Here is a 16,202-nt window from a genome sequence, read left to right as displayed (position 1 = left end):
GTTGTGTTTAATAAATCCTAGTGCAGGGGTGGACTAAACCATTTGGCTCATTTAATGAGTAGAAGGGGCCCCAGAGAGCTTCATCTATTTTTCTAAAATAAAGTCCTGTCTTTCAAACGATTTATTCAGCCATTTTGATTTAGTTCTGGCACTAATTACTTTGGAATAGAAAAGTGCATTTCAAGCCAAACTTTCCATTCCAGGCTTTTTAGGCCCCCCCTCCCATTAGGGCCCTGGGAAATTGGTCCCACTTTTCCCCCTATTACCGACATAAATCTTATGTCTTTTTTTAATTTTTTAAATCCACTTACCATCACATATAAAGTCCAAATTATATTCAATTTACAAAAAATCATAAATAAATGACAATGAGTTGTTATGCATGGGTTAAAAGGCTGGAACAATTTCTTGGTGGGGCTCAATGACTTCCTGCAGTCTCCACTGGTTGCCTGGTGACAGGACTCCAGGAGGTCACTGGCCTGGCCAAGAAATACTTCCAGTACCCAACATCTCATAAATGGACACTGTAATTTTTCCATTTCAGTAATGCTCCACAGGAAAGTAAATAAGTGTATTTCCCGCAATGTCCAAATATTTCTAAGAAGAATTTCAAACAGACTATATCTTTGAATGTACATACAACAAAACCAATAGTGCCTTAGTCCATCTCTCATTACGTAATACGTTTTCCCTAACCGCTTATCCTGGTACACGGTTGTGGGGGGGCTGGAGCCTATCCCAGCCGTCACTGGGCGAGAGGCGAGGTACACCCTGGATAGGTTGCCAGACTACCATAGGGCTGACACATTGAGACAGACAACCATTCAAACCAACGACCAATTAAAAGGCACCAATTAACCTGCATGTTTTTGAGAACCCCGACAAAACCCACACTGACACGGGGAGAACATATAAACTCCACACAGAAGGGCCAGTGAGTTTAACCCCAGATACCTCTTGCTGTGAGACCACAGTGCTACCCACAACGCCATCATTCTGCCCATCTTGAAAAATAGCTCATAAATATTATTATTTCATTTCAATTTTTGAGGCTCTGCAATTTCCTGCTGGGCATTGCAGTTCTTAGCAAACTTGACACAAACAGGAGGAAATAGTACATTTACTGAGTACTATTTTTAGCAGTGGATTAATCTACATTTGGTGCTGTAGTAAGAATTTCTGGCAGCAGGACAGAGTGTGTGTGATTCAGTCAAAATAAACTCCAATGTGTGGTCATATTAATGAATAAACATATCACCCAGCGCAACAGTGTGGCTGATTAATGTCTTTTAATAGTTTTTGGACAACAATGGAACTCTATGACACAGAGGAATAAGCTCCTGATCCCATTCAAACTATGCTAATTTCAACATTCAGTATGCCTTAAACTGTGCCCAGAGACATAAAAAGGACTCCATTAGTTCTTTTGAGGGGAATGAATTTAACTTGAGGTGTCTTGGATAAGGCCACCTGGAATGGTTATGTACTTTTGCTGTATGTACTACCTTGTGTGATAAAATGTTCACATTTTTCAGACTTTTTTTTTTTGCAGGTTGGAAGCTGTATATCTATATATCAGTGATATCCTTTCCCCTGTGACTTTTATTCCAATCTCATCTCATGTACTTCAGGAGCAAGGCAACATTTTGCTCCACTGCTACACTTCCCTAACCTGCTGATTTGAACATGGTAAAAGCTATTGAAGTGAAAAAAGGTCCTGACCTGGTGAATGTTCCTGTAGGTGGACAAGAATTCCATTATCAAGTCAAACAGAAAGCTTTCTCTATCCTTCTATTGACTACACTCACAACTGACCGTCTCTGTACATTAAGCCATTTTATTTATGCATGTCAGGGTGACCTGAAACTGTCGACTACACAGATATAAAGGAATTGAAGGTACTGAACCCATGCTTGCTCAGTCTACATCATTTAAAAATATATCATTAGATGTATTTATTAATAGATGGCCTTTCTACAAATATGAATATGAACCACAACATCATCCAGTCCTCAGTAAAATCTACACTGGATTACTGAGATATCATGTATGCTCATGATGCGCTCAATTATATAATAATGATACATTCACAATTTCTCATGTCCATCCCAAAACATCAGCCAGGTGCCCATATGACCACTGAAACAGTTGTGTGCTGTATTCATTCCTCATGTTCATGATTACCATCAACAGATTTGCTTACTTACACTTACTTACATACACAGGACTTTTACTATAGGTGGCTGGTATTCATGTCTGATGTGCAACCAAGTAAACTTTGAGTTATTTTAAGGTATGTTGTCACCATGTTTCTTTCCCTGAGCCTTTGGAACTTGGCATTAAGTATGTAAAGCAACAACACCTAACCATTTTGCTTTTCCTAAACCCTTACCTATGTAGCTTTACTTATCTAAAACAAACCTACACATAACTTCACTTACTTAAACCTAATGTATATAACTGTACTCATATAAACCAAACCTACATAGTGTTACTTTAACCTTCATAGTTTTACTTACCTCAACCTAACCTACATAACCTTACTTCCTAAGCCTGACCTACGTAACTTTACTTACCTAAACCTAACCTACATACCTTTACTTACCTCACCTAACCTACGTAGGTTTACTTACCTCACCTAACCTACATACCTTTACTTACCTTACCTAACCTATGTAAGTTTACTTACCTCACCTAACCTACTTACCTTTACTTACCTTAACCTAATCTTTGTAACTTTTCTTATCTAAACCTAACCTATGTAACTGCACTTATCTAAACCAAACCTACATAGTGTTACTTAAACCTAACCTACATAGCTTTACTTACCTAAGCCTACCCTGCGTAGCGTTACTTACCTAAATCTAACCTAAGTAGCTTTACCTACCTCAACTTAACCTACGCAGCCTTACTTATGTCAACCTTACCTGCATAGCTTTAGTTATCTTGTTTTTTTTAAAGATTTTTTTTGGGCGTTTTAGCCTTTAATTGATAGGACAGCTTAAGTGTGAAGGGGGGAGAAAGAGAGAGGGAAGGACATGCAGCAAAGGGCCACAGGCTAGAGTCAAACCCAGGCCGCTGTGGCAACAGCCTTGTACATAGGGCGCCTGCTCTACCACTAAGTCACTGACGCCCCAGCTTTAGTTATCTTAACCCAATCTACATAGCTTTACTTACCTCAACCTAACCTATATAACTTCACTTACTTAAACCTAACATACGTAACTTTACTCATCTAAACCTAGCCTATGTAGTGTTACTTAAACCTAACCAACATAGCTTTAATTATCTTAACCTAACCTATGTAACTGTAATTACCTCAACCTAACTTATGTAATGTTAAGTACATAACGTGATAACGCACAACCATGTTGCTTTTCCTTAACCTAACATATGTTACTTTACTTACCGTAACCTAACCTACGCAATCTTACTTACCTGAATCTAAGCTACAGAACTTTACTTACCTTAACCTAACCATCATAGCTTTGCACCACATGTGCTAAGGGCTGTGTCCTTGGCAGTGGCCTTGGTTCGATTCCAACCCTTTACTGCATGTTATCTCCTCTTTTTCTGCTTCCTTTCCTGTCTGACTTCAGCACCGCTACCTAATAAAAAAATGTTGCTTTTACAAGATCTGTGATCAAATGACCTCAGCTCTGATTCAGCATGATTTGATTTCTCATGTAATGTCGTTAAAAATCGCTCATCCTCCAACCACACAGTCCCCTAATTAAGATTCAGACAAGTGTTTGGGCTCTTGACCGGTAAATGGACCCATGAGATGCACAGAGATGATGGTGGCTGGGTATGTCTGTGTTGACAGAACAAGAGATGAGGGTGTGGGGAGAAATGGGGACAAGAGGAAAAGAGGAGGATGAAATACATTAAGACGGTTTGTGATGGGGGTAATCTGACTTGTTTATTTGGACCACACAGCTTCCTATTTATGCATGAATTCACATTTATTTTTTGCTTCTGCTGCTGTTTGCTGTGTTGCCGGTGTGGAAAGAGCAGACAAAGCTGGAACATATGTCAGGCTTTACTATTAAAAATGAAACAGCGCTGTAAAAAAAATATAAGAGCAGTTTCAAGGTCTGACTTTGTCGCTGCATGTCCCTCCGAGTGTCTGCCACATCTCCGTCCCATCCAGCTGTCTCCTAAACTGTCCATCCATCCATCAACCCCCGTGATTACAGTGAAGATAAAATGCTCAGAAATAACCTTAGAGAATAAAAAGGACAGCTGGAAAAACAAAGACATTGCCTGGCTAGTGTTTCGTGTAATGGTCATTCCAGCCAAAGCTGTGGCTGTATTTCAGTGCAAATATTTCAGTACCATTCATATTAGCCAACCTTGCCAATATTTTAGCAATCATATTAACCTTGCCAGCCAACATCTCAGCATTTATATTAGCCTCACCAGCCAATATTTTAGCATTATATCAGCCACGTTGCATCTGTTCAATGTCCCAACATTTGAATTCCTGTCTGCCCCCCCTCATCCCCCCCAAGCCTCATTTCTGCTCTCTACGCCGGCCAACGAGGCATCGTTTTACGGCCAGGAACAGTAAATTACCAGAAGTAGCCTTTTCTTCATTTTAGTGAGCATCTTTTAGACAAGTGGGAAGGGAAGAAAGGGAGGGCCTGTCTATGACAAATCCACCCAAAAACCACATTTGCAAAAAAACAAAACAAAAAAAAAAGAACAGTCTGGTCTGGATTTTTCCAGCCTTCATGTATTATTTTTGAGACATTCAGATAGATTAATTAGTGTATTGCAGTCCCTTTGCACCCACACCCTGTCTTGATAAAGCATTTCCTACCTGATTGCTGTCTCAAACAGGAAAAGAGACACGCAGGTTAAATTTCCTCCTCCAACAACAATAGGGCGGTTCATTCTCTTACAGGCTCAAGGAGGCATTGAGGGATGTGAATGGGGCTGAGCTGAGCTCAAAGCATTTATTGTTACTGCTGCAAAGCCACCGCGGAGCTCAGCTTACATCTATTGGCTCTCCCGTCTGGGATGATTTTTGGTTTCATGAACTAATTTCTGGGAAAATATCTCAGCAGACGCTGACTTCATCCTCTCTTTCATTTTTTATTAAGCAGCAGTCAATTGCCACACTGTTTCGCCCTCAGGTGGAAATTTAATGTTTTGGTAGATTAGCAAAATTATCAGGTAAAGTAAAAAGTTAATTTTCCCAGCAGGTAGGCAGAATATTGATGCAGGGCTGCAGTCAAGACCAATTTAAGGTGGTGACACACACTGAGATTGTTGAGATGATTATTGGTATAATTTGAGTGCCTTGAATGACCAGAAGGAGTTGGATGAAACCTATTACAATCTGATTCAGTTAGTGATAACCGGGATAACAGCATGTACTGATTCTCTTTTTTCTTGTTTGTCCACTAATCAGGCCTTTGAGATTAAGTTTAACATTTTGCCAAAACATAGTCACTTGGTCCAGGTTTCCAGAGCTTTCAGCCACAACTCATGACCTTTTGCAGATGGTGCTTGTGGACATGGTTTAGTTAGTATTATGCAACCTCAGTATGGGTAAATATGTTGGAGGGGTGGTAAGGGGTACTCCCTGGGGTCAGCTGTGAATGGCTGCTTTGATGGCTTTCCACTACCATCCACTGACTCTTCATCAGTGACTCTGACGACCCAACTTATGACCAAGAAAGTGACATCTAACTCAACAGGGACCATCAGAAGCCTCCCATTGCCATCCCTTATGTAGCTGGACTGTCAGAACATCAAAGATCTCTGCAGGTACACCCTAAAGACAAGAAGTTCACCATTGCCATTCTTGCTCTCTCTGTAGAGTCTATGGCCCTTTTTGCCTGTGTTGTTCAATGTCATCCAAATGCAAGATTTTTCCTTTTTTTCCCTTTGTGTTTCCTTTTCTGGGTGGCACGGTGGTGTGGTGGTTAGCACTCTCGCCTCACAGCAAGAGGGTTGCCGGTTCGATCCCGGGTGTGGGAGCCCTTCTGTGTGGAGTTTGCATGTTCTCCCCGTGTCAGCACTCCGGCTTCCTCCCACAGTCCAAAGACATGCAGATTGGGGACTAGGTTAATTGATAACTCTAAATTGTCCGTAGGTGTGAATGTGAGCGTGAATGGTTGTTTGTCTCTATGTGTCAGCCCCGCGACCCTCAAGAGGATGAAGCGGTTAGAAGATGAATGAATGTTTCCTTTTCTAAATTTCACCATAAATTAGATTTCCTTTCTTGTTTTGGTACATAAACATGCAAGGTTCCTGAAGTATTTTCAGAGACTGCCTTGGCTTTCAATACATGCCCCTCTCTGACTGTCGAGACTACAAACATCTGTGTATGATGGTGGAATAAGTTGCAATGTGTCAAAGGTGTAGTCTATGTAGGTTTCAACCTTGTAGGTTTGAAGGTTTCCCAGCTTTAGTCAGGTCAAGATGAGTTCCAAGCCTGTGAGCAGAGAGAGTCAAGTCTTAAGGACTTTGCACAACAGGGCCGTATTTACAAAGCTTTCCAGTACGAAGAGTTGCTCCTGGTGACAAAATTGAAAGAAAATCCTTAGAATTATGACTTTTTCTTGGAACTTTCTCTTAAAGTCAAGACTAGGTCTTACTTAAGACAAAGCATCTTAGCCCTCAAGAGAACTCCTAGGATGAAAAACTGTTGGGAGTAGAGAGGATGAGGAGAAGTGTCAGACAGACAAAGTAGGAGAAATATTTTCCAAATGCTGAGTGACATGGAGTAAATGAAATGCTACAGATTAGATTGTGCAGAGATAATAGTCGTAGTCTATCTCATTGAAGATGCGCTCACCTCCCCAACCCAACGCAATAACAATAAAAGAAATGAAATGATCACAACACCCAGATATTTGGCATCTGGAAAAAGGCAACAGTGCAGCAGTTGTAATTTGGGTCTGTCTCAACCTTCCATTAACAGAGTAATGCATTTCATGTCATTGCTACTGGGTGTCCACAGCTTGCAGTCTCACAAAAGGACAACCAATCACATATTTTAAAAGACCGTGTTACATTGAGCAACGGGTCAACCACTCCTCCTTGCAAAAGTAAAAGTTTTTATCCCTTCCTTGCTCAGAGTTGCTCCAAGAATTTTTCTAAATCTTTCCTAAGCAAGGACTCCTTGTAGGAAATTTTAGGCCAAGTAAGGAGTTCTCTAAGAGTAGTCTTAGAATGTTTGTGAGTATGGCCCGAAGTCTGTACTTTCTGTCCAAAATTGCTGCACATTCAAAAATAAATACAACCTAAGGTTTTGTCAACCATATTTACACTCTGACTTGGAAACTCTGTCAGTCTGTCTGTCATTACTGTTTTTGGAACATGTTCAGTTTTCTGTGTTTTTTCGCATCCGTCAAAAGCCTTTAGAGAGCTGTTTGACAAAGGAGCAGTAAAGCAAATGTGGCGTAACCTGCGGGACACATCCGCAACAAAGAGAGGGGAACAGGGCGCACAGTATCACTTCATAACTCAGATAGCTTACTTTCAACAGGTCGAATAGTAATATTCAGGTGGATGATGATGACAAGGAGGAAGATGACAAAGTGGGAAAAAGACCAAACACAGACAAAGAGAGATGGAGCGACAGAGAGGGAGGACAGCTCAGCCCTTTCAGGTAACTGTGGTGCTACAGACTGGAAACAGCCAGGGAAGGACTTCCAGTGGAGAGAAGCAAAAGAGCAAATGTGTCATTCCATTATGTCTCATATTGTGAATTTCCACAACACACAGAACAAGATTTCAATCAGAAGAGACTCATAGAGGAAAAAAAAAACATATTTACATGTGCACATAAGAATGAGAAATCTCCATTCCAGGAGGGTGGTAAAGACATAGTAGATTAAGTAGCCCTCCCTATGGAGTCTAGACACTGGTGGTGGTAATAGTGATGAAGAGATGATGATGATGATGATGATGATGATCTTTTTCCCACTTTGTCATCCTCCTCCTTGTCATCATCATCCACCTGAATATTACTATTCGACCTGTTGAAAGTAAGCTATCTGAGTTATGAAGTGATACTGTGCGCCCTGTTCCCCTCTCTTTGTTGCGGATGTGTCCCGCAGGTTACGCCACATTTGCTTTACTGCTCCTTTGTCAAACAGCTCTCTAAAGGCTTTTGACGGATGCGAAAAAACACAGAAAACTGAACATGTTCCAAAAACAGTAATGACAGACTAAAGTTTCCAAGTCAGAGTGTAAATATGGTTGACAAAACGTTAGGTTGTATTTATTTTTGAATGTGCAGCAATTTTGGACAGAAAGTACAGACTTCGGGCCATACTCACAAACATTCTAAGACTACTCTTAGAGAACTCCTTACTTGGCCTAAAATTTCCTACAAGGAGTCCTTGCTTAGGAAAGATTTAGAAAAATTCTTGGAGCAACTCTGAGCAAGGAAGGGATAAAAACTTTTACTTTTGCAAGGAGGAGTGGTTGACCCGTTGCTCAATGTAACACGGTCTTTTAAAATATGTGATTGGTTGTCCTTTTGTGAGACTGCAAGCTGTGGACACCCAGTAGCAATGACATGAAATGCATTACTCTGCTAATGGAAGGTTGAGACAGACCCAAATTACAACTGCTGCACTGTTGCCTTTTTCCAGATGCCAAATATCTGATGATGATGATGATGATGGTGAAGAGGGAGCTGAGGATCTGGATATGAGGAGGAGTGGGCTCTTGAACTTGTCCTGGGCTCTGGATAAGGTGACTGGAGGTGAACTGGTTGGAGGAGGGTGCGACGATTCCAAAGTTTGATTGGCCAGTAGAGGGAACACCCATAGTCAGCTGACTGGTGGAAGCTATGGGAGTGGGATAGCGAAAAAATTGTGAATGGATATAACATAAAGAAAATCTTCCTCATTGAACTTACGCTGAGCTTCATTGGATTCAGTGTGCAAGTTTTCTGTGTAGCGATTTTTATTCGAAGACAGATAATTTAAAAAAAAAAAACATACGAAAACTACGGACTTGGTGTGAAAAACTAGGAGCAAGAGACAGAATGATGGATGAAGGTCCTTTTTAGAGGTGATTTCATGGGATCAAAACAGATGTAGATACTCTGTGTCATGCTAATGCATTTTATTTTAATCACTCAATCCATGGCTGTAAGGATGATAGATTGCTATAGGTATGATCTGTATAATTTTGAGGAGTCCTGAGGAAAAAAATACAAGTATATCCGATGATGCAAGACATTAGTCAAGATGGCAAAATCAAGACAAGACTAGAGGAAACAGAATGTCCTATGGTCTTGACGCTCCTACTTCCAGTCCCAGAACATATTGATTTTGCCCAATTTACAAATCGCCCTCCAAGCTCACAGAAATGCTGTCTATCTTTCATCTCTAGTATACAAAGCTACAGCATGTGAGGCTGCTGTTTAAAGATGAACCCTTCCTCTATGGATCATAGAATCAGCCAACATATTGTTGTGGTGCTGGGGTGGATTTTCTTCTGTAATGAGCAGTCTGCAGTGTCTGTAACCTGCTGGGGAGACCAGACATCATTTATACCCAGGGCAAACAAGCCACACAGGCTCTGCTGCCAAGAGCACCATCCATTTAATAGAGACAAGTCAGAGAGAGGGCAGCCTGCATACTGCCACACAGTAAGCACTGCACTGCAGAGCCCAGCAAACAGACTGGGGGGCGGGTTAATAAAGCCCATTTATTTGCAATGATTATTTGTTATGAATGTTTTAAAATTTAAAGGGTCTACCCCTGTTTTTTAAATAAAAGACGTTTACTTGCATTATAAAATGGAAAACATGTGAACATGAAAATAAGATGGCTGTGATGGAATAAATAAAGCTTTATGGAAACAGAAACAACATTTGGACAAGTTCAGAGTGTTGCCCATTACTGTTTTCTGATTTGTTGGTCAAATGTGGAGACCACAGAAACAAAAAAGAAAAAAAACAAATGAACATTCTAATCTGAAATTTAGTTTGTTGTGCATTTTGGGGTTTGGGGGTAATTTCACAAGTAAAAGTGACTAAAATTGTTATTCCATGTTGATGCTGTCTTTTTTTAAGGTACCTCTATGAGCTCAAGGGACACTAGGAAACACCACAGAAAGAGGCCAGGAAACAGAAAGTTATCTTGTTCACTGTGATGCACATGATGTTTTCCCTGTCCTTATCATAGTCCTGTGAGAGACCTGTTGAAATGGAGGCTGACTTTAATCATCAGCTGGCGGTTCAGTCTTCTTGGAAGCCAGCTGTCATTGGTATATAGTGTTTGGCCACCTGTTTATACTGTATGTGCCCCTGCACTGACACACTGAACAGTTAAAAGGGGAACTGACCATTGTTTTTTGACAGCTCATTATTCTGAAATCCCAATAGTTTGAAAAATGTCCCACTGGACTGAAAGCTCATTTGTCCAACAGCCCATTATTCCAAAAACAAATGCCCATTGCTCTGAAGGCCAATTCCTCTAAAAATATACAGTCTCCCAAACAGATTATTGGATGTTACTGGGTGCCTTTTTTATCTAATATGGTGATGACATGACCAGCCCTGCTCTGCCTCTGATTGGTTAGTACATGTTGCCTTTGTTTGTATAGTGGTTTAGGCATGAAAAGTGAGATTCCAGTAAGAATGTCAGGGTAGGCCAGTCAGGGGCAGAGTAGCGTGGTCATGAGTTGGCTATTGTGAATCTTTGTAACTACAGGAAGAGTTTCTAATTTTGTAGCAATTGACTGTGCAGCTTGAAAGACTGACAAAAAAACCCCAATGCAATTGCATTCCACTTGGCCAAATATGTGTCCCATAAACAACGTTTTCGTTTGGTTGGATTCTGTGATGGCGTATTTATATTTACTTATATTTTTGGGTACAATTTTATTTTATATTTTGATTTTAGGAGATGCCCTGATTTCAGAAAAGGAGAACCTTATTTTAAGTCTTCGATTTGTACATGAGCAGGAATGTAACACCATGTGGAAGTGAAAGCAGTGCTCAGTGTATTTAAATGGGAAAGTGCAATAAAAATAACAAAATATTTTGCTCCCGAAATCACTAAATAATTATCATTAACAACTAGTCCATACCCATTGGTAGCTTTGTCACCTTCTACCTATGCCAATCCTCAATGCCTATGTGCAGTTTCACATAGATTGACCACGTCAGTGAGTAGAAAAACGTGGAACAGACAGAATGACTGACTGACAGAATGACACACTGACAGTTTCCATGATTATGTAAAGCATACCATACCATGACTTAGTCATACCAAAAATTAGAAAAAAACAACATTGGGCCACAGGGGGAGCCACAGCGATCGGTCACATTTTAGCCATTTTTAAGCATTTTTCTGTTGTTATAGCACCACCCAGTTGCCAATTAGAGTTAAATTTCTCCAGTCACCTTGAGGCGTCCTGTTCTACATATCTACCAAGTTTAGTAAAAATCGATATGGCGGTTAGGCCTCGATAAGAGATTAGCTCTCTAGCGCCCCCATTTTGTTTGATGGGGTCAATAACGGAGGGGTCCCCTCAGATTATGTGTGGTCATATGCCTACAAAGTTGCGTGGTGATTGGTGAAACCCTTGAGATGTTATACACCTTTATGTGATGAGCCACGCCCTCTGCAATATTCATTGCCTTATAGAAGCTCAGTTTTAGTAAGTTTTCCAACTTTTGCCAAGAAGGAACTTTAGATATTGGTCCCTAGATTATGTTCACCGAGTTTCATGCAGATCGGTCAAATCTCCTAGGAAGAGATCGATTTGAAGCGTTTTTCAAAAATTTCAAAATGGCGGAAAATCTATATAACTGGAAGTTATGGGTTCTGAGGCAAATTTGTTCCTCATGAGGAGAGGCATCTCTGTGCAAAGTTTCATGTCTCTACGACATACGGGGCATGAGATACGCCCATTCAAAGTTTGCAATTTCAATCGGTTGCTATAGCGCCCCCCTTTGGCCAATTGATGTAATATTGCTTCATTCGCATCCTCCCATGACCCTCTACCATTGTGCCAAATTTCACATGGACTGACCAAGTCAGTGAGGACAAAAACCTGGAACAGACACACACAGACAGAGTGTTCGTCATTATATAATAAGATCATGGTCTTAACTAGGGATGCACAATCATATCGGTACATCATCAGTATCAGTATCAACATGTTTTTTCTTACTTTGTACAATGAAAAAATATTATATTCATTGAAAAACATTCTTTCATGTCTCCATCTGCTGGTGGGCCATCATGATACTAGTAGGCATGCATAATATGATGTTTATTCCACTAGAGAAGAGACCTGATGATCACTGAAATTAGGCGGAGAAAAAGTAAATATATCAATATCAGTATCAGTTATCAGCCAAATAAGTTGTTACATATCGGCATATTAAATATTGGCAAAAAATCACATATTGTGCATCTCTTTTCTAAACATTGATCAGAATAATTGTTATTAGTGTTTTGGCCATAGCTGTGCATACCTGCTAATGTCAGGAGTGTTTCTGCACCATTAATGGTCTGTGTAGGACTGCTGAAATCCAAATCCCACTTACACTGGACACCAGATTTGCACTGCACAGCTCCATGGCTACTGATACACCCCTTACTGTGTATGTCCTCCTACTCCAGTTCACAGTGAGTCACCAAAACACCAAACAGTCCCAGGCAAGGAAAAAAAAAATCCTTCATATCGCCAGCAGAAATATCACTTGTCTGGCTGCAGAACTTCTCCATATGCCATGCCTTTTCATGAAAATACTCTGGGCCGTGCTTAATGTTATTTGAAGAAGTCCCATGATGGCAAAACTTCTCTGTGTTGGTAATACTGGGCAACTCCCATGTGATACTGAAGGGCATAGCATGCTCAGCAAACACTCCCAACTAAATAAAAGCGTTTTTTTTTTTTTCTCAAAAAAAAAAAAGCACAATCTGTTTTAAGAGTGTGATATCAGGGTGAAACTCATTTCCTCAGTGTTGCCCCTTAGTGTTTTGGCTCGGCTCTTGGCCAAGAAGTCCACGGGGACGACAAGGTGAATGGCTTGGCTTGCTGACTACCTTTAGTTCCTTATTTCTTTATTTCCCAGATTGTTTCTCTAATATCCATGGGGGAGGAGGTTCGGGGTTATGGCCCAGCGCAGTGGCTGCCAATCTCTTCAGAGCAGGGGCTCACTTCCTGCAAGCACAAAAAGTCTGCAGCTCCAGTTATCGATCGGAAATGTCACATAAAGCCTGCTACATTAGAAAAGGTCAATAGAAAAATAAGTAAATGCTGCTCAGGGGACATAAATTAATTCAGAGATGATCAAAAGTCAACATATTGCTCAAGTTATATCTTCCTCACCTTCATTTTCAAGACACTGAAGTCAAAAATGCATATTTGAAACAAAGCAGGTCCTGATTTAGATGCATCTTTTGGATGTAATAACTTGCTTGCTCAGTATCTTCATTTACATTTGACACAGGAGAGTCTTCAGAGACTCCTCCCCCTCAAAGAGAGGTTAAACAAATCATACTTGGATCTTGACTTCTTTATGTATCGAGGGAATTGTTTTCTATTTTGTGTGTGAACAAGAAAAGAGAAAAAGAGATATAAATCAAGAAGCAGTAGCAAAATGTCCTGTAACTTTTGATATGATTGCAAATAATTTAAATAGAGAATTGTTGCAGTACTTTAAATACTTACAATGTGACACATCTGTTTAAAAATCCACGCTGATTTTGATTTTGAACACTGATTCTTCTTTCTCATTTTGCATTTAAATACAGCATTAGGTATGCCATTGCTCCATCCATGGATGGCTTGTGTGTGTGTGTGTGTGTGTGTGTGGGTGTGTGTGCGTGCGTGCGTGCATGCATGCGTGTGTGAATTTGCAAAAGCGGTAACCTATACCTCCTAGGGCAAAAACTGTCGCCACCAAAGTGGACATTTTTGTGCCAACCAACCAACAGAGGCTGAAGATGGGGGTAAGTATTTGTTTATATGGTTCCATATATTTCTGAAAACGGATATTTATCTTTGCGTTTGCACCTATCATTTACACGTAACCGGCGTTTTCTCGACGAAAACTGAGATTTTCAAAAACGGCTTCCAAAGTGAAAGTTTTTAGAAATTCCTGTTTCTGTGGAGACATGTAAACAGGATAGACGGAGATTTTAGAAAACGATGACGGTGCAACCCACTTTGTGCATGCCCAAAAGGCACCCGGGAACCACAACAACAATGGCGGATATATGCCAGGTTGTTTACGTTTTGTTAGCACTTTTGGGAGTACTTAGGAGCTTACAAATGAACTTAGCATTGCTGCATCAACATCACCGCTACATCGCTGCACAAAGACGCCTGCTGTGCCCAGCTATTAGTAAGTGCATAGCAGCTAACTATGCTACATAAGGATAAAATGTAGTTTATGATCGTTTTTGTCACTAGCACCATGAGGAAAACAAATCACTGTGCATGCTCAGAACGTCCTTCTATGGTGTTTGACATATGGGGTATCGCCACCTACTGGCCTGGCATGCTAATTGCAGCAAAAAGCTGCCGTTTTTGCATTTTCGTGTAAACAGGGATATCGTTTTCACAACTGATCATGTAAACCCGGAATTTTTATACGGGATAAATAAAAATCTATTTTTATTTGTATCGGTATCCATGTAAACAAGGCCTTAATCTCATGTAACTGTTCACATTTGCACTAATAGTGCCCTGAAAACTGCCCCGAACCTTAAAAGCAATATGAATAACAAAATTTGTATTTATTATAGACCCCAGAGACTTTCAATACTAAGTTGTCAAAGGAAGAAACTTCACACCTTTTTTTAAAGAAAGTTATTTTTTCTTTAGGTGATGCCATATTGGCACAGTTTAGGCCATCACATTGGTTAAGAAACTTTACACAAAACAATAAATGCAATGCAATAAAGCAAAATGTGTAAAGTGAGGAGTAAAATGCATGTTTATTTTTAACAAGTAAAAAAAGTATGCAAAAATAAACTGTTTTTAAAACTCCATTTATCCCCATGACAGTCAATTTCAAAATGTATCTCTTCTTTGAATGTTCAAACCAGAAACTTCAAGCTACACTGTAAGACCTACTGTTACCAAGTTCTCTATAGTTTTTAGATTACTGTCATTTCCATAGTTTCCATTCATTTTCTATATAATTTCCTACAACTTAGAACATACAAACACTTTTTTTTCTTGATATAACCTTAGTTTTCATACTGGGAAAAGTGAAGGGATCCACCACTGCCTTCTGAAAAAGTGCAGGGACCCCTGAGCCCCCAACCCCTGTATATTATGCCTCCGCTTCTGTCTACAATAGCATATGTATGATCTCATGCACAAAGATGAGCATCTCATCAGTAAAACCTCACAGTGATTTGGAACATCTGTCCATGTCTCCTTGTGCTCTCTTTAAAAACGCTGGGCTCAAGATAGATATTTCTATTATTAAAAAATTGATATTTTATTTTCTATGAATCTCCACAGTTTCTTACATTTGTGACATTAGAGATGGTTTTGAGGGAATGACATTTAAGTCTTTTTTCGCTTTCGCTTATCACTGTTAAAGGTGGCTTTCTGTTAATTTATTAAAAATCAATATAATTAGTAAAGAGCAATAGGCAGTAAAGCTTGAAACCTTAAACTGGCATTCATTGATTTTTTTTGACACTTTGGTGCAGCACAACAAACTGTAAACACAACATTAACATATCAGCACCTGGAGTCATAATAGTGAACAGGAGGCAAGCAAACATCCAGCAGTACTTATTCACATGGAGTAGTAATTCTCACCACCTGATGAATTTAAGCTCTCCTTTTAGCTCTGTTTTGATTGCCACCAACTGGCAACTTTTTAGCTGCTCAATGCTTTGATATGTTCACCAGCTAGTTGCTATAACTTTGGTAAATTTCATATTTTAGCCAAATGCAAATGTTTTTCTGTAAATTTGGTGCTGCATAGGTAGCAGTGAGTTTAACAGCTGCCTTCAAAGACTGAAAACAGTAAAAAATTGTGAGCTGTAAAACTGAAACAAGAAGCCAGAGAAGCTAAAATGCTCTGTAGAGCGAAGTGGAAGTGGAGAGTCTGGAGACAACACTTTGTGGGATTGTTACTTCGAGCAACATCTATATAACAAACATTGTCATTTAAAGGGTTAATTAGTGCAGCTATAAATATGCAAATAGTTTAGATGGAAATAGGGGATTGTGTTTAA

The sequence above is a fragment of the Epinephelus fuscoguttatus genome, linkage group LG9 (assembly GCF_011397635.1).
Source record: "Epinephelus fuscoguttatus linkage group LG9, E.fuscoguttatus.final_Chr_v1".
In the NCBI taxonomy this organism is placed as follows: Eukaryota; Metazoa; Chordata; class Actinopteri; order Perciformes; family Serranidae; genus Epinephelus; species Epinephelus fuscoguttatus.
The sequence above is the reverse complement of the archived record's forward strand: the minus strand, read 5'-3'. Positions refer to the sequence as shown.